The 27,211-nt window shown below is 42.8% G+C and overlaps 1 protein-coding gene across 2 annotated transcripts in view; it reads right to left on the bottom strand.

The window, feature by feature from the left end:
* Positions 1–27,211, bottom strand: part of KCNJ6 (potassium inwardly rectifying channel subfamily J member 6) — a 221,954-nt gene that overhangs the window by 27,104 nt on the left and 167,639 nt on the right. The window lies entirely within an intron of this gene.

The raw sequence follows: 27,211 nt of genomic DNA, 5'->3' as shown, positions 1-27,211 counted from the left end.
GCACGTATGAAAAGCAATCAACGAACAACTAAAGTGATGCAACTATAAGTTGATGCTTCTCATCTCTCTCCTCCCTCTCTCTTTTCCTTCTCTCTCTTTCTCAAGAAAGAAAAATAACCACCCAAACCAAGCTGGGCAGGTACTATCCCTCTCATCAGGTATAAGAACTGGGGTTCAGGTAAACCAGATGTCTTGGTCAAGGACAAGAGTCGTAGGGTCAAGATGTGAGTGCATCTTCTGATCACAAGTCCAGACCTTTCCCTAGTGAACCTCACACTCATTTCTCAGCCCAGGGGAGCAGCTGGTAACATTGCCCAGTGCTGGTGGCAAACATTCTCCCTGGGCCAGCTTTTCTGAGGCTCCTCCAAACCCTCTGCCTAACTAATTATTGACCTTTCAGGTCTTTGCATCACTCAAATTTATCAAAGGTCCTGCTAAGTCAGTTTTTCCAGAATCCACTTCCCCTCAATATCTGATCACCGTTAATATCTGACTTGGTTTCTCACCTTCCACTATCCCCCAGGAGACATCTGATCACCCCAGCCTGCTCTTAGCAAGGATCCTGTCGGGTCAGTTTAGCCAGAATCTCCTAGACCCCTGATGTTTCCATTCACTGCTTAGTATTTTCCATTCACTAGCGCCCTCCACTGACCTGTGGTCAGCTTGCTCATCATGCTATATGTGGATTGAGCCCAGCTCTGTACTGAGCTCTCTTCCCCCTATTGCAACAGTTCCTGATTAAAATCTGCTTTCACTGCTGTAACTACCGCCAGGCTCTGTCTTTTCCTTTAACGCTGGCAAGGCTTGTTCTGCGATATTGAATTCTAAAGGCCAGAGTTGGGGAAGAGAAGTGTGGGTGTTGGATAAGATACCTGAAATTATTTATTAATAAGGACTGTCTGTGCAGATACTTGGCTGGAAACCAGACTCGGTTGCTTAGTATTTCTCTTAGTCCCTCTGTTTTAGAAAAGGTATTTAATAGATGGGTGGAAGTGTTGGCTAAAGTATCGGATCCAGAGAGAGCATAATACAGGTTGAGTGGAGAAGTTTTTGCATATATACTGAATATAATTCAACTGTAGTGAAGTTATCATTAAATATACTGCATTTCTCCATGTATAAGATATACCTTTTTTCAAAAAATTTGGGGTCTAAAAACTGGGTGCATCTTATACAGTGGTTATAGTTTTTTTTACTTACATTTCCTATTTTTTGGTGCTTGTTGTCTTTTTTTCAAATTTTGGGCCCCAAAATTAAGGTGCATCTTATACATGGGGATATATGGTATGTATCATAGATATACACAAGTGAGTATATTTGCATGTATATATGTGTATAGTGTCTATATATGCACACATATATCATCTATGTGTGTATATATATTCTTCAAAGTGTAATTGAGAGGTCCCATTTGAAGAAGAATTGTCAGGGTCTACAGCTTTTAAAAAGTGACCCCTTCCTAGTGAACAGAGCCCTGGTTGTAAAGAAAACAGTGCTCCCCTACCCTCCCCCACTGCCCTTCGTGAGATGAAATCTTGATGCATTTTGTGCTCAGGAATCGCTTCAAAATAAGAATATTAAAAGGCCTGATGGATCATGAAAGAGAAGGGTGACAAGAAAAATCAGTCGGCAAGGTGTTTTCCTTTTCTTCCCATTTCCCCCTCCATGTGGATTTCACCACGGGTTTCTGCTCCCTTTTAAGGGACTGTTTCTTTGTTCTCTACACCTCCCATAAGGGGGCATTTATAGTTCAGGTTGGATCTTTCAGGGCATTACTTATCTGTCTACCTATCCAACCACAGACTCTTGTCCTTAGTTCATAGGCACTAATAGATGCCTCATTCCTGTCCTCCTACCTTCCCTCCCTCTCTAGATTTAACAACCTAGATGTAAGAAAACAGTTTGCCAGAACAAATGGCATCCTATTGGGCTTTTTGAACTGATTGTGAAGGACAAGGCTTAGTCTCTGACGTGTGTCATGCTGGGCAGCAGGAGTTGGGTGAGACACTGGGTGGGCTGAGCCTCCTTTCCTCACATCACTTAATGCAAATCAGGAAGTGTCAGTCTTCCCCACCATCAAGGCTGACTTGGGTCTCATGCTGAGTCAAAGTTTGGCTCTCAGATGATCAAGCCATCAGTGTACTCTTCATCAATGGCCCATGCTGCTATATCTTAGAGAATTTAGTTCTGGATGGAGACCTTGGAAAGATGATATCCTTTCCTTCTTAATATAATATCATGTAATGAAAATTGCATTTAATCAACACATTCTAAATTAGTTTAAAATATCCATGTATATAAAAAAATTACCAGGAGGACAAGATGGCGATGCAGTAGGTGGATGTACCAACTTCCAGCTCCCAGAACCAAAGTGGATTACAACTTAATTTTAAGAACCATCATCTGGAAAAACCAACTTTGGACTAAACTAAGAGGACTCTTCAACCAAGGAATACTGAAGAAGCCACATTGAGATTGGTAGGAAAAGCAGAAATGCAGAGGGGGCTGCCCAGCTCCCTGGAGTGAAGGGCAGCCCAGAGAGACTCGCGTGGCGGGAAGTGAATTTAGCAGAGAGGGGAGGGTCCTGAGCCCCAGGAACAAAGCCCCAGCCTGCAGCCCCAGAGCCTAGAAAAGGCATATGGACAGTATTTAGCTGGAAACAAGTCAGGATACTGTTTGTGAGAAAGAGACTGATTTCTCAGACTCAGGATTCTTTTTAAAGGGACCATGCAGAAAACCTCTCTCACAGAGAGGAGAGGACCGGAGTAGCAGGAAGAGAGTGTAATCTAGGAGGCACAGGGAGAAACACTTTGAGGGACAGCCACCCTAACCCCTGGGTTAAGTCACTCCCCAAATCTGAAGTGAATGTTTCCCCTGGAAACAGCAATACCAGCAAAGGGAAGCAGGACACCAGCCAGACAAGCTCTCCCGAGGTACTTGGAGCAGAGTTGCTTAGAAGGAGGGAGCTTCGGAACTACAGTAGTGAATGTTAGGGTCTGAGCTTCAGCTTCCCCACCCACCCTGCTGAGGGCTCACCCGAGGGCGGGTGGGCGGCGGTGAGACATGGAAGCGCGGTTCCGTGGGCAAGGATGGAAGCCGGCTGGCTACAACTGAGGCCCAGGTGTGAGCTCAGTCTTGCCAAGCTGGGGTGGAGGGGACACGTGAAAGTGGTCAAGCCCAGCTGCGAGCCGCCTGCATTCAAGCCTGTGGGGGAAGGGCAGGAGCCCCTGAAGGGGTGAAGACCAGCTCTTGAGCAAGGGTTCAGGAGTGCAGCATCACCCTGCCTGCGGAACCAAGGCTTGTGGCCTGGAGTGAAAGCCCAGAACAGGCGGAGAACCGTGACTGAACGTGGGCATGCAGCCCTGCCCAGCCTGTGGAGCCAAGGCTTGCAGCCGTCCTGTGAGAAGGCTCCTCCTTCAGGGTGGGGTGAGAGCCCGGAATCAGGTGGAGACCCGCAGCTGAGCAAAGGTGCTCACCCCTGCCTCAGGGCCGAGGCTTGTGGCTGGGGCATGGCACATAACCCCACCCATGGGGGCGGGGTGAAGGCTGAGGCCACCGAAGCTTGTACACCTGAGCACGTGATCACAGCCCCTCCCATGAAGGAGAGGTGGAAACCACAGCAACAGCCCCAGTAGGCTGACACCGGCAACGCCCATACCCCAATGGCCTAGGCAGCAGCAGCAAAGGGGGTGACGGGGCTGCAGACAGACCACACCTAGGGAACACAGAGGCCACACCCAGAGGACCTGAGTGGCCAAATCCTTCTTTTACACAGAGAAAATGAGAAGGCAGAGAAATGCAACACAAATGAACCAAGAGAAATCCCCAGAAAAGAACCTGAATGAGTCAGATATAACCAAATTACCAAATGCAGAGTTAGAATAATGATTGTTAGGATGCTCAAAGATCTTAGAACAACAATAGATAGTCATTACGAACACCTAAGTAAAGAGATAGCAAATATAAAAAGGACATTGAAATAATAAAAAAGAATAAGTCAGAAATGACAAATACAATATCAGAAATGAAGAACACTACTGAATTAAAAGCGGGATGGATGAAGCTGAGAATCGAATCAGCGAGTTAGAGGACAAGATACATGAAGGCATGGAAGCAAGCAGAAAAAAGAAAAGAGACTCAAAATGTCTGAGGAAACTCTGAGAGCTCTGTGACAACATGAAGAGAAATAACATCTGCATCATAGGGGTTCCTGAAGAAGAAGAGAAAGAACAAGGGATAGAGACTTTGTTCAAACATATCATAGCTGAAAACTTCCCTAAATTAAGGCAGGAAAACATCTCACAAGTTCAAGAAGCACAGAGAACTCCATTAAGGAGAAACCCAAAGAAATCAACATCAAGATACATCATAATTAAAATACCAAAGCTAAGTGATAAAGAGAAAATATTAAAAGCTGCTAGAGAGAAAAAGGCTATCAATTACAAAGGAGCCCCCATAAGGATGACTACTGACTTCTCAACAGAAACACTTGAGGCCAGAAGGGAATGGCAAGAAATATTCAAAGTAATGCAGAACAAGAACCTACAACCAAGACTACTTTATCTAGCAGGCTATCATTTAAAATTAAAGGAGAAATAAAAAGCTTTCCAGACAAAAAAACCTCAAAACTCAAGGAATTCACTACAACCAAACCAAAGCAGCAAGAAATGCTAAGGGGCCTGTTGCAAACAGATCAAAGGAGAAAAAGAATATAGCAAAAGAGGAATAGTTTTAAAGAACAAAATGGCCATAAACAATTACATATCAATAATAACATTAAATGTAAATGGATTAAATGATCCAATCAAAAGATATAGGATAGCTGTGTGGATAAGAAAACAGGACCCATATATATGCTGTCTTCAAGATACACACCTTAAAACAAAAGATGCATATAGACTGAAGATAAAAGGATGGAAAAAAATATTTCACGCAAATGGAAACGAAAAAAAGCTGGGGTAGCAATACTTATATTAGACAAAATGGACTTTAAAACAATGGCTATAGTAAGAGATAAAGAAGGCCACTACATAATGATAAAAGGAGCAATCCAACAGGAAGATATAACCATTATAAATATCTATGCACCTAATACAGGAGCACCTAAATATATAAAGCAGACTTTGATGGATTTAAAGGATGAGATCAACAGCAATATTATAAGAGTAGGGGATTTCAATACCCCATTAACAACACTAGATAGATCCTCAAGAAAGAAAGTTAAAGAAACAGCAGACTTAAAGAACACACTAGATCAACTCGATTTAACATATATCTTCAGAACCTTTCACCCTAAAGCAGCAGAATATACATTCTTTTCAAGTGCTCATGGTACATTCTCTAGGATAGACCACATGTTAGGGCACAAAAGCGGCCTCAACAAATTTAAGAAGATTGAAACTGTATCAAGTATTTTCTCTGATCACAATGGCATGAAACTAGAAATCAACCACAACAGAAAAACTGAAAAATACTCAAACACTTGGAAACTAAATAGCATGTTATTAAATAATGAATGGGTTAACAATGAGATCAAGAAGAAATAAAAAAATTCCCAGAAAGGAACATAATGAGCATACATCAACTCAAAATTTATGGGACACAGCAAAAGCAGTCCTGAGAGGGAAGTTCATAGCATTACAGGCATACCTTAAGAAGCTAGAAAAAGCTCAAATAAACAACTTGCCCCTGCATCTAAAAGAACTAGAAAAAGAACAGCAAGTAAAACCCAGAAGTAGTAGAAAGAAGGAAATAATAAAGACCAGAGTGGAAATAAATGAAATAGAGGCTAAAGAAACAATACAGAGGATCAATGAAACCAGGAGCTGGTTCTTTGAAAAGGTAAACAAGATCGATGAACCTTTAACTAGACTCACCAAGAAAAAAAGAGAGAGGACTCAAATAAATAAAATCAGAAATGAGAGTGGAGAAATAACAACTGACACAACAGAAATACAAAATATTGTAAGAAAATACTATGAAGAACTGTATGCCAAAAAACTAAACAACCTAGATGAAATGGACAAATTCCTTGAAACATATAATCTTCCAAAAATTAATCTGGAAGAATCAGAAAACCTATATAGACCGATTGCAACAAATGAGATTGAAACAGTTATCAAAAAACTCCCAACAAAGAAAAGTCCTGGGCCTGATGGCTTCACAAGTGAATTCTACCAAATATTCAAAGAAGAACTAACTCCTATTCTTCTCAAGCTATTTCAGAAAATTCAAGAGGAAGGAAGACTTCCAATCTCCTTTTAAGAGGCGAGCATAATTCTGATTCTAAAAAACCAGGCAAAGACAACACAAAGAAAGAAAATTATAGGCCAATATTCCTGATGATTTAGATGCTAAAATCCTCAACAAAATATTAGCAAACCGGATGCAGCAATACATGAAAAAAATCATACATCATGATCAAGTGGGATTTATTCTGGGGAGGGAAGGCTGGTACAGTATTTGCAAATCAATCAATGTGATTCATCTCATAAACAAAAGGAAGCAGAAAAACCACATGATAATTTCAATAGATGCAGAAAAAGCATTTGATAAAATCCAGCACCCATTTATGATCAAAACTCTCAGCACACTGGGAATACAGGGAACATACCTCAACATGATAAAGGCCATCTATGACAAACCCACAGCCAACATCGTACTCAATGAGCAAAAATTAAAAGGAATCCCCTTAAGATCAGGAGAAAGGCAGGGGTGCCCCCTTTCACCACTCTTATTCAACATAGTTCTGGAAGTCCCAGCCATAGCAATCAGACAAGTAAAAGAAATAAAAGGTATCCAAATTGGAAAAGAAGAAGTAAAACTATTATTATTTGCAGATGATATGATATTGTATATAGAAAACCCTAATGTCTCAGTCCAAAAACTACTAGACCTGATAAAATGAATTCATCAAGGTGGCAGGATATAAAATTAATACTCAGAAATCAGAGGCATTATTATACACTAACAATGAACTGTCAGAAAGAGAAATTAAGGAAGCAATCCCCTTCATCATTGCAACCAAAAAAATAAAGTACCTAGGAATAAATTTAACCAGGGAGATTAAAGACTTGTACTCAGAAAATTATAAAACATTGAAAAAAGAAATCAGGGAAGATACAAACAAGTGGAAGCATATACCGTGCTCATGGTTAGGAAGAATAAACATCATTAAAATGTCTATACTACCCAAAGCAATTTATAAATTCAATGCAATACCAATTAAAATACCAATGACATACTTCAAAGATATAGAACACATATTCCAAAAATTTATATGGAACCAAAAAGAACACGAATAGCCTCAGCAATCTTGAAAAGGCAGAATAAAGTGGGAGGTATCACACTTCCTGATATCAAGTTATATTACAAGGCCATTGTACTCAAAATAGCCTGGTACTGGCATGGGAACAGGCATATAGATCAATGGAACAGAACAGAGAACCCAGAAATAAACCCACAGCTTTATGGACAACTGATATTTGATAAAGGAGGTAAGAGTATACATTGGAGTAAAGACAGCCTCTTCAACAAATGGTGTTGGGAAAATTGGACAGCTACCTGCAAAAAAAATGAAATCCACCAACTTACACCATTCACAAAAATAAACTCAAAATAGATAAAAGACTTAAATTTAAGCCGTGAAACCATAAGCATCTTAGAAGAAAACATAGGCAGTAAGCTTTCTGACGTCTCTCGCAGCAATATATGATATTTGCTGATTTATCTCCATGGGCAAGTGAAATAAAAGACAGGATAAACAAATGGGACTATATCAAATAAACAGCTTTTGTGCAGCTAAAGACAATAAGAACAGAATAAAAAGACAAACTACACAATCCGAGAACATATTCGACAATATGTCTGATAAGGGGTTAATACCAAAATTTATAAAGAACTTGTAAAACTCAATACCAGGAAGACAAACAATCCAATCACAAAATGGGCAAAAGAAATGAATGGAAACTTCTCCAAAGAGGACATACAGATGACCAATAGACATATGAAAAAATGCTCAACATCACTCATCATTAGAGAAATGCAAATTAAAACCACAATGAGATTCACCTCACACCAGTCAGAATGGCGCTCCTCAACAAAACAACACAGAATAAGTGTTGGCAAGGATGTGGAGAAAAGGGAACCCTCCTGCACTGCTGGTGGGAATGCAGACTGGTGCAACCACTGTGGAAAACAGTATGGAGATTCCTCAAAAAATTAAAAATCAAACTGCCTTTTGACTCAGCTGTCCCACTTTTAGGAATATACCCCAAGAACACCATAGCACTCTTTGAAAAGAAGAAATGCATCCCCATGTTTATGGCAGCATTGTTCACCATAGCGAAGATCTGGAAACAGCCCAAGTGTCCGTCAGTGGATGAGTAGATTAAAAAGCTTTGGTACATATATACTATGGAATACTATTCAACCATAAGAAATGATGACATCGGATCATTTACAACATCATGGATGGACCTTGATAACATTTTACTGAGCGAAATAAGTAAATCAGAAAGAACTAAGAACTATATGATCCCATAAATAGGTTGGACATAAAAATGAGACTCAGAGACATGGACAAGAGTGTGGTGGTTACGGGGGGGGGGAGGAGAGGGAGGGGATGGGGGTGGGTTGGGGCACAAAGAAAACCAGTTAGAAGGTGAAGGAAGACAATTGGACTTTGGGTGATCGGAATGCAGCATAATCAAATGTCAAAATAACCTGGAGTTGTTTTCTCTGAACATAGGTACCCTGATTTATCAATGTCACCTCAGTAAAATTAACTTTAAAAAATTACCAATGGCTGTATTTTTTTATGTTATTACAAACTATTTATTCCATGCCCCTCTAGAGGTTTATAATTTTCCATTATTATTATTTTTTTAATTCAAGGCTTTCCACTCTATAATGTGTACCTGACAGTAGCCATTTCCCTCTTGAATCTTGTTTAAATTTATGAAAGTTCCAGGACCATTTATCAAGGACTTCTAATAAAATGTCTTTTGCGTTGAAATTACAAGGCACTCTATGGAGTAAATTTGTGACTTCAGCCACTGTCTACATATCTTTGTACTTGTGTCAGGGATTGATAGGATGAAAAGGCTTTTGCTGTGGGAGTCTTGGGAAACCCCAATGTTTTTGAATTTCTCAAAGGCCTATGAGTGTATCCTAAATTCTGGGGACAGAATTACCATGAATGGCTTTGGGCCCAGTTAATAGCCTATGGCTGTAGTTAGGGCACAGACATGAATTTTTAAAAACCCTAGAAGTCCTTCCTTTTCTAAACTGAAATGAGTCACAGGTGTGCACAGATCAAAGTAACGTTGTTCACTGGTGAAACTTCAGGTTACTTTTCAATTTCAAGCCAAGCAAGCTCAAGCCACCCCTTTGAGGAGGAAGGATCAGATGGAACATTTGGGGTGGTTGAGAGAGAGGTTTACTAGCCCCTGAAACTACTGCAGGAAGCTGGCCCGGTATGAAGGGTGGGGAGGTCTCAAACCATACTCTCTAATGTTAGATTTCTGACTCTTTACCTTTAATGGGTGTAAAGAGTTGGGCCACCAGACTGGATTCTGCCGACCACTTTCTTTGCTCGGCCTGTGTGGAGCCTGGCAGTTCTTGCTGGAAACTGAAAGAGGGTGCATTACTGGATGGGGCACCTGCTGAATCTGACTTCTGAGGAGTTCCATGTGGTGTCCTTTTCCACAGTTTTGCCTCTGGCTGGAGCCACCTCCGCAAACATACCTTTAGTCAATTGGACTTTGCTGTTTGGGTTCTGTGTGGTTGCTAGTGCGCCTGTGCTCACCGGGGAAGCACAGCCAGTAGAATTGCACGGGCCTCACAGGACCTGTTAACAGTGGTGGCGGCTTGAATGTATTCATTCGCTGAATGTGCTTTTGCTATGATCTGCCTCTATGGACCAGACACCTCTTTTTAGATGTTTTTACTGTATAGCTAAAAAAAGATTTCTGTCACCTCAGGTGATTGTTAGTTTCTTTCAAGCAGTTTTTGATGGAATTGAATTCTAACACACTTTGATACATGTCTACTTCCAGAGAGTAAAAAGCATTGAGTGGTACCCGTTCCCAGTTTCAGCTTCCTCTCCATCACCCCTTTCAGAATAATTTCTGGCAAGCTGCATAAAGGGCCTGGATTGTGTATAAAACTCATTGGTTTAAAGTAGACGGAGGGCAGGCATGATCTCTTCAGATGTACCGACCCCAGTTCCCACACTTAGTGGCTATAAGGGTGATGACCCATCCCTGAGCCCCATTTAGTAGAAAGATCTGGAGAATGATAGGAATGCGGGGGCCAATAGCAGTCATGTCTTGAGAAGACAACACTGAGTTCTTCTAGCCCCGACAATACTTGGGGTCTCTTGGGTCATGTCCTTCCCTCTCCCTGAAATGCTGAATTTGGACCTGGTTTCCAAGTTGAACAGGAAGACGGGTGAGCACTTATAATTCGCCTTCAAAGGGTACTGACAACCTAACAGTCTCTGAGAAACAGCTCTCCCATTGAGCCCCACAGCTACCAAGCAACCATCTGTGTAGCCCAAATGTCTCAAATCCCTTCCGTCAAATTTAGTTATTTGGTTAAAGTTAGGATAAAAGGGCTGGATTGGATATGTTAAGTTTTACTCTGAATATAGATCCCAGAAGGGGTAGCTTTTTATATGTCTTTGTTTATATTGTAAATAACTACAGTGAAACGAATTGTGAGCAACCTTGTGAATGCCGCCCCAGCAATGACTAGCTGCGCTGTTCATGTTCTGTCTTGTTTCCCGGCTTTTATTAGAAGGGTTGAGGGGTCGAGAGAAATATTCTTTTGACAGCAGGAAATGACTAACATTCATCCAATTTGGAAATCTATCAGCTCAACTATTTAATTGTCATAATTTTCTCTTCTGAAATAGAGCGTCCCTAGTGCTATGTTGTAGGTAGTTTTCTTGCTTCTTGAAGATGGAATGGATGTTTTAGGAAGTACTCAAGCAGTGACTTGTCCAATGACATCTAAGCAGGTGTATGAATACTGTTGTCCCTTGATTAATGTCAACAATTGGGGAATGTCTTGACTTTCTCTTTGAGAAGGAGGGGCCTGGGGATGTGCCTGAGTTGGAGAATGAAGCAGCACATAGGTCCAGGCCATGATGGACGAGTCCACAAGACAGAATTCTGGATGAGGGCTTGGAAATGGCAGCCACTGGCCAAACAGCCAAATCCTATGGGCGAGAAGAGGTCTAAGGGGCGGCTTGGTCGGGCGAGTTGCATGGGCAGGACAGGAGACGGGCAGGATGGTTGTATACAGCAGGTGGGATCCTCTGGACTGGGAGGGCAAGTCCACCCCTGAGAACCCAGTGCCCCTTAGACAATAGAAGACAGGAGGGTTGTGGGAGGGTGGGTGACATTTTGCTGATAACGCAAAATGAATCAATAGGTGATTTTGGAATGAAAGTGGAAACACTGTTCAATGAGTTGGAACAGAGCTCCCAGACTTAATACACCATATGATGTGCAGTGCCAGCCGCTGGGCACAAAGCTCTTTCCTGCTAGACGGGTGGGGAATGTCAGTGTAGAGGGGTTTGCAGAAGGAGGGAGATCTAAGGTGGGGGACTCCAGCCTCGGTAGCCCCGTTCACTCTCCCTGAAGGCACTTTCTGTGCAGAAGACGTCAGGCCCACAGTGCCCTTGTGTGTGCTTAGGCTGGTGGGTGTCACCTGGATGGTGATGTGGCCCCTTTACTCAGGTGCTAGACCTTCCCACCCTGATGGCTCTTTTAGCAACGGCAAGTCCAGACGGCCTATGAAGAGCGGCATGGTGGGGGAGGGATAACGAAGCATTTTAGGATGTTTCTGTACCGCCTGATTATGGAATAATGTGCCAAGTTTCTGTGTATATTCCTTTACATAAGTTTAGACAAAGTGCAGTTAGTTAAGTCACAGGTGTGACCTGCTCTCTTCTCCTGTGGCTCGACAGCTTCTGCACTCTAGGTGTCGGGAGTGGGGGTTTCCAGGAGGGCTGCAGGTGCCCAGTGAGGATGAGAATGCTGTGCCAGGCATTAGCATTCTGGCTTGGTCCCAAGGCTGTGAGCGGTTTACCTAGTGTGATGGACTTAATTGTGCCCCCCCCCCTAAACCCCAGCATGACAGTACTTGGAGGTAGGGCCACACAGAAATAATAAAGTTCACATGAAGTCGAAAGGGTGAGGCCCTAATCCAAAAGGACTGGTGTCCTAAGAAGAGGAAGAGGGCTCTGCAGGCCCACAAAGGGAAATGGCCATGCAAAGACGGGACAAGGATGCCACCTGCAAACTAGGAAGGGAGCTCTCACCAGAAACGGAATCTGCCATCACCTGCACCTGGGACCTCCAGCCTCCAGAACTATGAGAACGCCAGTGTCTGCTGTCTAAGCCACCCATCCTGCCATATTTTCTATGGTTGCCATGGACACCTAAGACACAGGACATATAACTAGCCACCATTATGATGGGGGGGGGGTGATGCTTTGAAGAGAAAGCTACCTTGGATAGAATCCTGAAACGCACCAGGCACAGGATGTTCTGAAAACGCACACCACGATGACACTTAGCTTTGTTGTGTGCACCATATGTTTGGTCCATTGTTGCCAGCAGAAGGGTGACCTGGCTAGTTACAGATTTTCCACCATTGGTCACAAAGAAGAAAATCAGCCGCTAAGCAAAAGCCCAACCATGCTTTAGTGCTATGTTATGAAGCTGTCTCTCTGAGAGTTTGCAATAAGGTGATGGGGCTCTGAACGAGCTGACACCGCCTTCCAGCAGACCCAGGGTCAGTTTCAAGGGGTTGGTTTTACACCATGCAGCTCAGCGACAACCTGCAGAGAGCATCTAGGGACAGAGTCACCTCTGCTTCTCTGGTGGTGTAAAGGCTGCTGGGCCTCAGACCTTCAGGAATAGTGTAGGTTCAGTTCAGATGTGTATACTTTGTGGCCGGGGGCTAGGGTGGCACTGGTCTTCCTTCTGTAATAGCGGAGACTACTGTGGATTGCTGCTGTGCACACCTAGCGCACAGGTCTTGACTTTGGAAGACCATCCTCTACTAAAAAGAATGAGGAATCTTTGGAGAAATGCCTGATTCCACATTAGGGACTGGAAAATTGCAAGGTGAGCTGGAAACAACTTTTGTGCCACAAAGGAAGGAAAAGCACAGGAAAAGATGGAGAAGTGTTCAGGGGATAAGGAGCCCACCTTAAAGGGAGCTCACTGGCCACATCTGGGATAATTAGAAAATTGCAAATAAATGGTGATCGTTGCCAACTGCAACCCATCGAATAAGACATGATGCATTGAGTCCATGCTGATATAAACAGGTGAATTAGCCATGGAGGGAGAAAAGCTCTTCATTAGCACTGAAAGCCACACATAAATGCAGAATGAATCACAGAGGTAGAAAAATCCTCATTTGGTAGTTGGCCCAAGTGAGAATCAAGGATGCTAAAGTGAAAGTTTAAGGAATAACAGCATATTCACATGGTCTCAATCTATCTTTCCACAAGATACTTTTTACAAAGTGAAAAGTAATAACATTTACAGTGGAGAAACCTGGTAGGTACCCATTAACCAGTGATTGAAGTTAGTCACTGAAGTTGGGAAAACCAACATCATGTGCCTCCTGACATAATGTGCTGACAAGGACACAGCACCACGTCAGTTGTGTTCTTGTGAAGAACAGATAACACGAGTTTCATTGTAAGGAAACGTGAGAAAGGTCCCAGCTGAGGGACTTGCTACAAAGTGGTACCTTACATTCTACAAAGAAGTCAATGTCATTAGAGTTGGACCGACAGAGGAGTTCCATAGGGTCACAGATTAAGAGACATGACAATGAAGTAGGACCTGGGATTTTCTTTAACAATAAGAGAAATTATTGGGAAAATAGGCAAAATTTGAACCCAGTTTGTACATGATGATAGCGTGTAGCAATATCAATTTTCTGATTTTAATGATTATCCTGTGGTTTTTGTAAGACTATCTTCATATTGACAACATATATACCAAAGAATTTGCATCATGTCTACAGTTTATTTTTAAATTATTCAATAGTTTTAAAAATCTCAAATGCATAGAGAGGCATACACAGATGTATCTATGTTGGTTTCCATATCTAGATGCAGAGTGATTAAGCCAGTGTGGAAGACTGTCTGTGCTGTCCCTGACTCATGAGACAACATGGCTAACAGGGTTTGAGGATCTGAAATGGGTTAGCTATGTTGAGCATCTCTTACTGAACTCATAACCAGTTCTGGTCCCAACACTTCTCATTGTTGTCTAGCATGGTTTCCATGGAGGCAGGCCAGGTGGTACCTAAACAGGGCCTTGAGCCACCACAGCATGCACTGTGGTCTTTCTGTGCTCAGCACGGTGTCAGGGGCACAAGGTACAGAGTAGACCAGACTAGGTTCTCACTGGGTAGCTTACAGTCTACCTGGGAGATGACAGTGACACTCAGGAGAGTAGGAGGCAGTACAGGACCTGATTAGAGGAGAGAACTCAGGGCTGGCTGCATCATGTGAGGAGGAAACGGAGCCACAGAAAAGGGGGTGGGGAGAGAGAGAGAGGGAGGACCAGGAGAGAACCTGGGATGTCCTGATGGGTGCTTCCCAGCGAAAATCCACTCTAGGGAAAATGATGTTTACTAAGGAAAGGTCTTATGTACTACTCTTGTTCAAGAGTTTGTTACAGTGATTCTGATCCAAGGTCCTGTGATTAGATAGAAATACAGTCAAAGCACACTGTGGGCCTCTGTGGGATCTCCCACCTACCACATTGGGTGAGTCAGGGACTAGAAGTCCCCAGTGTCACTTTGGGACTGTATCAACAGCAAGTTGGCCTGTATGATTGCAGGCATTTCTGACGAGTTTGTAAGGATACTTTTCCGCGTGGACCGAATCCCATAACTGCCTAAGATAGGGCAGGGCTGTGTGGCACGGCTGTGGGATTTAAAGCTATGGTTGCTTGTTCTCGTTGACAGCTAATTACTCCATATTTGGTCAGCCTCCTAACAACATGGGGTGAGGGATGTTGGCAGATGGCAGTGTGGACAAAGCCAGGCTCTTTTGGGTTGGAATGGAGTTGAGGATCTCCGACCTACAAATGAACCAGTTTAAGAATAACTATTGCTGGGGAAAGAGTTGGGAATCTCTAAGCAGTGGGAGTGCTTTTCATCCCAAGAACAACAGAGCCAGCAGAAAGGGAGCGGGAGAGTAAGTGGAAACCCCTGTGAGACAGAAACGTTCCCATTCTTTTATTCTTTTCCCTTAAAAGACAAAGTTAATAATAGTATTCTTGCCTGATGAATCTCTGTTTTGAAGAGAAGTTCAATTTTAGTTCTCTCAAAGGTCAGGAAACCTCTGCTCCCCATTAGAGTCTCTTTGGGGGGAATTCAAACGCCAAGTGCAAGCAAATGATTTCATTTCCTGGTGGATCGTGGCTGCTGCTGCTGCTGGCGAGGAGTCTGTGGGTCAGGTGTACCTGGCCAGGAGTGTGAGAGGAGAGAGAGCCCGCACACCCGCTGCCTGCCTTCCCATTTAAAATGTCCCCTTTATGTCCATCGGTCCATTTTGTATTGTATAGTAATTTGGCTTCATTTCAGTCCCGTCTTCTAGAGCAGGGGAGAGCTACGACACTTTTGACATGTTTAGATGGCTGAAAAAAGAAAGCCTGCCAAAGGAAGATAATATTTTCCGACATGTGAACATTATATGTGCTCATAAATAAAATTCTATTGGGACACAACCACCTCACATCGAAACCTTTGCCTGTGGCCACTTCAGCACCATGCCAGCAGGGCTGAGGAGTTGTGACAGGGACTGACCCAAAGTCTGAAATATTTACCATCTGGCCCTTTGCAGAAAACATTTTGTCCACCCTCTGTGCTAACATGTGAGTTCCCTAAGGGCAGGACTATTTTTCTGACTTCACACAATGCCAGGCACATGGAAATTTCTGGAAAATCCTTGCCTGCAGACTGAAGGTACAGCCTGTTGTTGGGACCTTCAGAAAGGCCACTCGCAGGCTCCAGAGGCCAGTGCTGTGTGCTGACTCAGCACGCTCTCATTCTTCCCTGGGCCATGGAGAGAGTCTCCTTATGGGTCAGGAACTTGGGCCAAGGGACCACCCTCCCATTTCTTGAACTTCTCTGAAACTTGGCCAGGGTCGGGGGAGCCCTGTGAGTGGAACTAGACAACCTCAGAGAGAACTCTCCGTGCGTGGAAGGAGGCAGGGTGCGAGCCAGGAGGGACACTTGCTCTAGAGTCCAGCCTTCTACCCCCAGTGAGTGTCCAGGGGACCAAACCCGCTTTAGAAAAGGGCACAGGGACAAGTCTGCCTGGTAGGATCTCTGCTTTAACGATCTGTGTGTATGTCAGATGGAGCTTATAAGCTGCATGGTGAATGTGGCATGGGAAAGGCTCTGTAGCATAAACAAGATTTTTTTTTTTTTTTTTACAGAGACAGAGAGAGTCAAAGAGAGGGATAGATAGGGACAGACAGACAGGAACGGAGAGATGAGAAGCATCAATCATTAGTTTCTCGTTGTGACACCTTAGTTGTCCATTGATTACTTTCTCATATGTGCCTTGACTGTGAGGCTACAGCAGACCGAGTGACCCCTTGCTCAAGCCATCGACCTTGGGTCCAAGCTGGTGAGCTTTGCTCAAACCAGATGAGCCCGTCCTCAAGCTGGCGACCTTGGGGTCTCGAACCTGGGTCCTCCACATCCCAGTCCGATGCTCTATCCACTGCGCCACTGCCTGGTCAGGCTAAACAGGCTTTTTAAAATAAAATGTGTCTTTAGTGTTAACATCAAATGATAGAATGACCTCATAGGGAAGGCAGATGTAGCCCTTAGGTCCAGGGGAGCTGAGACAATATGGTACCAGGTGAAAGGAAACGAATGTTTCAGAGTCTGCAACACATTGAGAAAGGCCAGATCTGGCATTTAAAAAAATCATGTATTCATCCCTTTTATTGAGTGCCTATCAACAGCCAGATTGTGCTAGTTGTTGGGAACAACAACGAAAAAGGCACAATAATCTTTATCCTCAAATATATAGAGTCTGTTGGGGACATGCAGCTATGTGTTCAGTTACGGACAGTGCAGCACAACACCACGGAGATTTGTAGAAATGCAGGGGAAGCAGAGAGGAGGCTCCTGACTCTGCCAAGCAGTCAGGATGGGTTTCCAGGGGGCAGCGTTTGCCAGGAGCTCAGGGGGCAAGGAGGAGTTTGGGAGGTCGACGGAGGAGGATAGTCGTGCAGACAATGTCACAGCACACATGCAGGCCAGAGGCAGACTTGCCTCAGGTGTGCTTCGGAATTTCAGCAGCGTCTACATGTGAAGAAAGTGACAAGATCACCTGGTCTTGTGGCATGACTGTCACGTGCAAAGGAGATTGGTCTTCATTCTTCAGCTACTCAGAAGCTACTGAGAGTGTTTGAGCGGGGAGTGAGGGGCTGGGATGTGTAAGTTACCAGGTTTGTTTTAACAACTGTGAAGAGGGAATTGAGAAACATCTGTAGAGAAGGAAGCCAGTATACAAGCGGTGGGATGGTCCAAGGGAAAGGACTGGCGGTGTGAGCCACTGTGGTGGCTGAGGCGCTAGAGTTGAGAGGACATTTATAAACTCAGACAGGTCTGAGTTGGAACAGACAAACAGGGCTGCGAGATACAATTGTGCTGGTGGTAAACTGTGCGACTGGCTGCATCTAAGGGGAGCATTGAGCTGTGTATTTATTACATGGGTGCCCAGCAGATGGCGGTAGAGTGTCCTGAGGAAGGATGCCTTTTTTCTCATTTGCAGGAAGGCTGCAGCGCCCAAGGGAAGGGAGAGTTTAGGATGACAGCCAAGTTTCTGACCTGGGCAACCCAGAGACTAGCAATTGCACTCATCAAGGTGTGAAATACAGGTGAGGGAGCATATCTAAGTTTAGATCAAGTTAGATATAAAGGACTTGAGAGCTACTTAGCTGTGATGTTCAGGACAGTGGCTGACTGGGTCTGAAGCTCAGAAGACACGTTTTGAGTTATACCTGGGGACCACCTGCACACCTATAGGAGTTGATGCTGAGAGACAGGGATGGGTTGCTTTGGGAGGAAAGAAGTGTATGGAAGGAAATGTGGACCCAGGACAGACCCCTGGGAGCCACCACAATTTTCAATGGCAGATAGTAAAAGGTAGGCTTGAAGGAGACTTTGCTCTTCAGGACGAAACTCTAACCAACCGAGCTATCTGGCCAAGGTGATGCTGCTGTTTTTGACATAAGTCACTGTATATGGTGATGATGACATTTATGAACATGGGGAAAATGAAGAGGGGAACAGATTCAAGGGGATTCTAGAATCTTTAGTTTCTGCTTTGGCCACGTTAGTGTGCAAGCTTGTCAGCCATCTAAATAGGCGTGCCCAGGATGCAGTTGGACATCTGACTGCAGAGCTCAGGGCAGACGTCAGGGCTAGAGATAGAAATTGGATGCCACACACAAAATAGTGGCAATTAAAGCTGAGGGCGTGGCTGGAATCCCTGAGAGAGACAGCAGGGAGTGGGACTCTGAATGGAATGGGTGGGCTTGGAGGTTTTGGGAAAATGAGAAATAGCTTGCAGGAGAGGACAGAGAGGAGCTTTCACTGGAGAAGGAGGGAAGCAGAAATAGTGGTGACCATTAAGGAAGAACGGTTGGGGAAGGAGGCAGGGGTCAGCTGTATTGATGTGATGGGCCCAGGAGGACAGGAGCAGAGGGGTGGCCTCTGCAGTGGTCAGGATGCATGTTGTTGGTAAGTTTCAGTCATGTACTAGGACTGGGATCCCATTTGGGCTGGGAAGTAAAAAAGTGGCAATGGAGACAATAGACCATTCTCTCTAGAAGTGATGAGGGAAGGAGAGCTGAGAAATGGGAACTTACTGGAAAGGGACATGGTACTCAGAGAAGTAAAGTTGTGTTTTTTTGGTTCTTAAAGAGGGTAGATCTTAGAGAATGTTTTTATGTTCATGGAAATAAACTATTAAGAAAGGAATTGGCGATGGAGAAAAGAAAGAAGAGGGTGCAGTCTGAAAGTCTTTGGGTCAGGCGCGGGGACGGACCCAGGACTGACGCTGGGTGGAACGGAGCTCTGCAGGAACAGGAGGGAGGCAGACAGTGCCCACGTGCCCAAGCGAGGCTGGCAGGTAGGGCCCTGTGCAGATCCCAATGTTCTAGGCTGGTTTCTTTTGATTTTCTCAACTAAGTGTGAAGGCAGGTTGTTACCTAAGAAGGAGTATTGTTGGAAGATTGGAGAGAGAGGAGAAAGTGGAGATCATGATTTTGGTGGGTGGAAAAGAACCTAGGCTAAGGACTCTAATTTAAATGTTTACCTCTTGGATTCCCCTGTGGATTTTATTTCATCAGAAACAGAGACCCTAGGGCAGGATGTGTGAGAACTGAAGACAGCTGCACATTTTTGTTTCACACCTTCTCTGTCTCCTGTCCCCGGGCTACCACCTGTACGGTTTATGGATGCTCGTTGTTCATGAGGTGCTCCTTCCACCTGGTAGAACAGGTATCAGACTAAACTCAAGGAAAGACATGCTACTGTGTCATTCTGCCTTTCACAGTGGCAATGGAGGGCACCTTGCTTTGCTCACATGGGATCTCAAAGTGCCCAGAGGTAGCCATCTTCAATGTCGGGAATATGCACTTCCAGCGCCAGGTGAGGTGTCTGCCAATGCATCTACCAGATACAGGGTGGGGCTCAGACGCCTACAGTGGTGGAGGTGGTAAAGTGGTCTTGGAAATATCCCTGCCCTTCTTTGCTCTCGGCCCGTCAAGCTGCCTGCCGCCTCACGTGTAGTCGTGACCCATCATTGGTTTAATGAACGTAACCTCTTTCTTCTCTGAGCCCTGGGGGCTGACAAAGGGTCTGCAGGCCAGGCTGAACATACCGAGGTCCCTCTGGGTGAACAGAGAAGAATCATGCTGCAAAGACCTAGAGAAGTGTTTGGGAATCATTCTTGCCCCATGTTAAACCTTGTGGATGCTTAAGAGTTTCTGCGAGAATCATGGACCAGCATCATTTTTGTTCTCCTTAGGTTGCATACTTTTTTCAGCTTTGTTTAGGGAGACAGACAATATATATAATCAAGTATCTAAAGCAAATAAATGGCTAAAACTTTATTGCTACGTTAGCTTTCTGAGTGGTATGAAATATAATATATATTGAATTTTGGTCCAGTGAGAATGTAGTTCTCACACATCCTGCCCTAGGGTCTCTGTTTATGATGAAATAAAGTCCATAGGGGAATCCAAGAGGTAAACAAGATTGGCCTTGTCTTCTCTTATATCATTCTCACCTTGACCTATTACTTTCCACAAATTTCTACTAATATTTACCCTGTATAAAATATGCTTGAGAAAATGTAAAAGAAAAAGGAATATATTTACTTAGCAAATGTTTAATTATTCAGTCTTCTAAGGATGGTCTCAGTAACTAGAGAAAAATGATGATGATGATGACCAAACCCAACAAAGCATCTTGTTGGACATGTTGCAGATAGAAACCCCAACTGGGTTTAATTAGGCTGGTTAAAGCCTAAATATTTTTATTATAGCACTTTCTGGCTGAGTCAAAATTGATGCGTTCCTTTCAATGCTAAACTTCATGTTTTCCTCCTCTATGGACTTGTGAGCTGGCTCCTTGGTTGCAGTTTGGGTTATAGTTGGTATGGCACTGTGCTGTTTTGGATAGGCTTGACCCAGAGCATCAACTGGCACAGTCACTGAATTGAGCAGAATCTGAGACTATGAGCCAGTAGGTGCCCTTTCAAGAGACCCAATGCCAACTGTTATGCATGAACAGACAGTCCCTGCCTGCCTCCTGCAGTCTGGCATGGTGAGCCTGATGGGGAAGCCAAAGAATTGAAAGAGACTATATCATTGAGCCATAACTGTCAGTGCATTAGTAAACTTTAATCAATGATCACTACTTTAAGTGTGCCTTTGTATACCATGCCTCTTCTGGACAGGCAGGCAGGTTAGGAAAGTGGCAGCCCTGGGGTGGAACCCTGGCTTTGCTGCTCTACCAGCTGGGTAGCCTTGGGCAAGTTACTCTCTCCCCGACACTCCACTCAAGAGTCATCCTCCTCACTTGTTAGATGGGGATGGTGCCTACTTTACAGAATTGTTTTGAGGATTGAAAATGATCTATATAGACATTATAGAACATCTAATAAAGTAATAGGCACTCAATAGACACCCAGTGAATGATGGATAAGAATAGTTTGATTCTAATGAAAACTATAAACCATTGTTAAGGGAAATCGAAAAAGATATAATGAAATGGAAGAATATACCTTGTTCTTGGCTAGGAAGAATAAATATAATCAAGATGGCTATATTACCCAAAGCAATATACAAATTTAATGCAATTCCCAAACTTCCAATGACGTTTTTTAAAGAAATAGAGCAAAAAATCATCAGATTTATATGGAACTATAAAAACCCCCGAATAGCCAAAGCAATCCTAAAGAAAAAGAATGAAGCTGGGGGCATTACAATACCTGACTTCAAACTCTATTATAGGGCCACGACAATCAAAACAGCATGGTATTGGCAGAAAAATAGACACTCAGACCAATGGAACAGAATAGAAAGTCCAGAAATAAAACCACATATATATAGTCAAATAATTTTTGATAAAGGGGCCAACAACACACAATGGAGAAAAGAAAGCCTCTTCAATAAATGGTGCTGGGAAAACTGGAAAGCCACATGCAAAAGAATGAAACTGGACTACAGTCTCTCCCCCTGTACAAAAATTAACTCAAAATGGATCAAAGATCTAAACATAAGACCTGAAACAATTAAGTACATAGAAGAAGACATAGGTACTCAACTCATGGACCTGGGTTTTAAAGAGCATTTTATGAATTTGACTCCAAAGGCAAGAGAAGTAAAGGCAAAAATTAATGAATGGGACTACATCAGACTAAGAAGTTTTTGCTAAGCGAGAGAAACTGATAACAAAATAAACAGAAAGCCAACTAAATGGGAAATGATATTTTCAAACAACAGCTCAGATAAGGGCCTAATATCCAAAATATACAAAGAACTCATAAAACTCAACAACAAACAAACAAACAATCCAATAAAAAAATGGGAAGAGGACATGAACAGACACTTCTCCCAGGAAGAAATACAAATGGCCAACAGATATATGAAAAGATGCTCATCTTCTTTAGCTATTAGAGAAATGCAAATCAAAATGGCAATGAATACCACCTCACACCTGTTTGATTAGCTATTATTAGCAAGACAGGTAATAGCAAATGTTGGAGAGGCTGTGGAGAAAAAGGAACCCTCATCCACTGTTGGTGGGAATGTAAAGTAGTACAACCATTATGGAAGAAAGTATGGTGGTTCCTCAAAAAACTGCAAATAGAACTACCTTATGACCCAGCAATCCCTCTACTGGGTATATACCCCAAAAACTCAGAAACATTGATACGTAAATACACATGCAGCCCCATGTTTATTGCAGCATTGTTCACAGTGGCCAGGACATGGAAACAACCAAAAATCCCGTCAATAGATGACTGGATAAAGAAGATGTGGCACATATACACTATGGAATACTACTCAGCCATAAGAAATGATGACATCGGAACATTTACAGCAAAATGGTGGGATCTTGATAACATGATACGAAGCGAAATCAGAAAAAACCAGGAACTGCATTATTCCATACGTAGGTAGGATATAAAAGTGAAACTAAGAGACATTGATAAGAGTGTGGTGGTTACGGGGGGGAGGGGGGAATGGGAGAGGGAAAGGGGGAGGGGGAGGGGCACAAAGAAAACAAGATAGAAGGTGACAGAGGACAATCTGACTTTGGGTGATGGGTATGCAACATAATTGAACGACAAGATAACCTGGACTTGTTATCTTTGAATATATGTATCCTGATTTATTGATGTCACCCCATTAAAAAAATAAAATTATTAAAAAAGAATAGTTTGATTCACTCTCTAAATGTACTGAACACTAACTGTGTTCCAAGTCCTAGGAAGTATGACTTACATGTATTATCTCATGGAATTATTTTATTAATATAAGCCTATTTTTAAAAATTTAAATTAAAAAAAGTTTTAAAAAAAAATTACAGTTGACATTCAATATTATATTACTTTCAGGTATACATCATTGTGGTTAGACATTTTATATAATATTATTTATGAAATGATCTCCCTGAAATGTCTAGTATCCTCCTGGCACTATACAGTGTTATTGACTATATTCCCTATGCTGTACTTTACGTCCCCATGACTATTTTGTTACTACCAATGTGTACTTCTTCATCCCTTCACTTTTCTCACCCAGCCTCCTCAACCCGCTTCCTCTCTGGCAACCATCAGACTGTTCTGTTTGTATCATTCCCATTTTGGGGGATGGAGAAAGAGGTTTGGTAAAAGGAATGTGAGATTCCCAATCACATGGATAATCAAGAGTGGAGACAAAATTTGAATTCAGACTATCTGGCCTCAAAGTCTCAACCAGTGAAGATAGAATTAAAAGGAGGGAAGATTTATGCAAAATAGCTAGCTACAAATTCATTTCATGGCGAGTTGGGAGCTAATAGCAGTGTATAGCAGCCAACTTGTCAGAATATTAGCATGACATTTTGCTATCAGACAAGATAAGCTAGATATTCCTGTGGTGACAAACAACCCATATTTTAGTGGCTTCACCCAACCTAAGGTTATTTCTCAGTCATGTTACATGACTCACATGACTTGGCAGGGATCTGCTCTTCAAAGCCAGTCAAGGGGCGTATGGCAGAGGCTTCATTGTGATATATGCTTCTATGAGAACCATAAAAGTAGGAAGGGAACAGTTACCTTGTAAAATTTCCATGAGAGTAATAATCATGGCTCATGCTTATAAGATAATGATAAATGTGAGTCACAAAGACCATGCTCAATAAGAACAGGAAATTGCAACCCTTACATGGGTCCAGAAGGATAAAAGTCAGACATAGCTGGTGAATACCACTAATGACTACCACACATTTTTAAACCCTAACATGCAAAAAGTTTCAATTCAGGCTACTGGTTTTCAAAACCACGTGGCTATCTGCAGTAGAAAGCATTATTTTGTTACCAGTTATGTACTTCAAGTCCCTGTGATAGAATATTTGCCCACGCCATGGATATTAAGCACTGCCATGTGACTTGCTGTGACTACAAAGTGGTGCACAGCAGTGAGGTGTCCGCCCTTTCTCTTTCCTTCCTGCCATGAGAACGGCATGTCTGCACAGGGCTGCTTCCTCGGTCCACAGCCTAGAGTAGCAGGTGTGGACAGAGCCCAGCGGACATGTCTGTGTGTCAGAGAGACACCTTTGTGTTTAAGCTCTTTGTTTGTTACTGAAGCATGACTTAGTATACTATTTATCATTCTTAGTAAATAGAGAACAGTGGAAATGGCTACGTAGAAATTTAACTGTCCACTGTGTTGAAGTACGTCTATATTTGAAAGTAGAAATCTCTACTTTCTGGACTTATTATGTGAGTAAATATTACTAAGTTGAGTTAGTAACACAGAAGTACATTCTCTAAAATGAGGTTTTGACTGATACTTCAGAGGTCTTATAAAAAAACTAGGCAGGGAATTGAGATCATGGAAATGTTGTTTTCAAATGCAGGCTACTCCTGTCCTCGCTAAGCAGTTGCCTTAGACGACCTGAAAATAATCTATATTCATGTCCACTTTAGGCAGAAATGATAAGGACGAAGTGTTACTATCTATAGGAATGCATAGTCTTTCCTGAGCCTAGTGATCCTCATTAATTCAGATGCTTTGGTTTGTGATTCACAGACAGTAACTGGGGCAGAGGCCAGGCTAGCATTTACGGTCATGTGTGAGTGTGCATTTCTTGTGTTGGCTATCACCACAGGTTAACGTTTGCCATTGTGACCATTCAGAGAACCTTTGTCATTCTCTGGAGACACTAGCTGCAAGGTCTCTGGAAATGGTAAGGCCACACCTTGGGATTACTTGGTTTCTCATCCTCATAAAGCTTTGCTCTCTACTGCCTGCGTCGTTTATGGGGGAAGAAATGATCTGATAGAATTTGACAGATCTGTTGAAAGGTCATCAGTGAGGTAGGTACCATTTTTGTTCCCATTTTAGAGCGGCACAACTGAGGCATAAGAAAGGCTGAGCAAGCCAGTGAGGACAGCAACTGTGGTTTGAATCCAAGATGGTCTGACATGAAATGACACAGAGGTACAGAGAAACTGAGCTACAGCTGAAATTACTTTTAAAAAAGAAGTGTACTAAATAATATAACAAACAAGGTTTGTAAGTAGGGTGGTTAGGATGAGGAGGAGCAATGGCACACTGAGCTGGGGAGGAAGCACCTCTCTGGCGGTTTGGCTGTGTGTGTACATGTGCGTGTGCCTGTGTGAATAATTTAATGGTTTTTCCCAGTGATCCTCTTCCTGTCATTAGAAATTGCTGGGTAAGAACTGTTTCACTGGCCCAAGCTATCAGTATTCATATTCCTGAATGCCCTAGGAAATCATAAAACTCTATTTAAGAATATACTAATTAGTGGCTTTCCACTATTTGACACTCATCTATTAATTTTAATGGTACAGTTTCTTCTAACAGGAGAACTGAATTTAGAGTCTGAATCAGAGCTAACTTTTAGGTACTAGTCCATTTTTTCCCCTTGGGTTTGAATTCTGAATTGTTTATATTATGTGACTGTCACTGACTTCTACTGAACTTTAATTTTAGTAGCTCCTCATGGCCAATTTGAAGAAGGAAGAGCAATGAATTTTCTGGAAACTGCGTTTTAATAATGAAAAAATTTATAATTATCCAGATCTTGGTCTTTTCAACCACAATAATATATGGTAACCTGATGTACTACCTATTATGGGACATTAAATACCTTTTGAATTATAGGGAATGTTTAACAGAGTTATAATGTTTAACAGAACTACAATATTCTTCCTTTTAGAGGGATGGTAGAAAACTTTGAAACTATGTGTGCCCTGCAGTGTCTAACTTCGGACTGATAGGACATTTGGTGAACCAGAACACAATGTCCCCAAACTGCTGAGGATCACAAAAAGTTTACCATATTTAAGGAGCAAGTGTTATGTTTTTATTCAGCTAACGACACTACCCAATATATTACATTGAGGTGGAAATTTTGAAAGGAAATTCATGGGAATAGAGTTCTTGAACTTAATGCCCAAAGAAGAAGGGACTGATTTCTTTTTCTTTTTTTCTCTTTCTTTCTTTCTTTCTTTCTTTCTTTCTTTCTTTCTTTCTTTCTTTCTTTCTTTCTTTCTTTCTTTCTTTCTTTTTTGTATTTTTCTGAAGTTGGAAACGGGGAGGCAGTCAGACAGACTCCTGCATGCGCCTGACTGGGATCCACCCGGCACGCCCACCAGGGGGCGATGCTCTGCTCATCTGGGATGTCGCTCTGTTGCAATCAGGGCCATTCTAGCGCCTGAGGTAGAGGCCACAGAGCCATCCTCAGTGCCCGGGCCAACTTTGCTCCAATGGAGCCTCAGCTGCGGGAGGGGAAGAGAGAGACAGAGAGGAAGGAGAGGGGGAGGGGTGGAGAAGCAGATGGGCACTTCTCCTGTGTGCCCTGGCCAGGAATCGAACCCGGGACTCCTGCACACCAGGCTGACGCTCTACCACTGAGCCAACCGGCCAGGGCAGGACTGATTTCTTGATATTGACAGATGGTAGATTTCTATCTAGGAAACATAAATTCATGTCTTTGAATTTTTAAAAACATTGTTCCTTATAGAGATTTACCAGGAGATTTTTACCCAGTGCTTAACATTTCAGATATAATCAATTAACTATTTTCCTAGGGTAAATAGTTGGGGTTGTAACTCAGGAGAAAAATAGCACATCTGGAAAAAATGGCTTGCAATTGAGGAATTAGCAGTAACTTATCAAAAGGAGAAAACAATATTTGTAAAAGGTAATGGCTATGAAATACCATTTTTAGAATCAGCTTAAGAGTACTATAAAGCTAACCCTCAACCATCTGATCTGAGAAATGCCACCTTTTCAAAATCTGTGATCTCATATTCTCTCCTGCAATAGTGAAGTTGCATTATGATTACAGAAAAGAAAAATGATACTTAAAAATCAGATCTGCTAGAACACCA

The sequence above is a fragment of the Saccopteryx bilineata genome, chromosome 2 (genome assembly GCF_036850765.1).
Source record: "Saccopteryx bilineata isolate mSacBil1 chromosome 2, mSacBil1_pri_phased_curated, whole genome shotgun sequence".
Taxonomy (NCBI): Eukaryota; Metazoa; Chordata; class Mammalia; order Chiroptera; family Emballonuridae; genus Saccopteryx; species Saccopteryx bilineata.
This window is presented reverse-complemented; position numbering and strand designations above follow the sequence as displayed.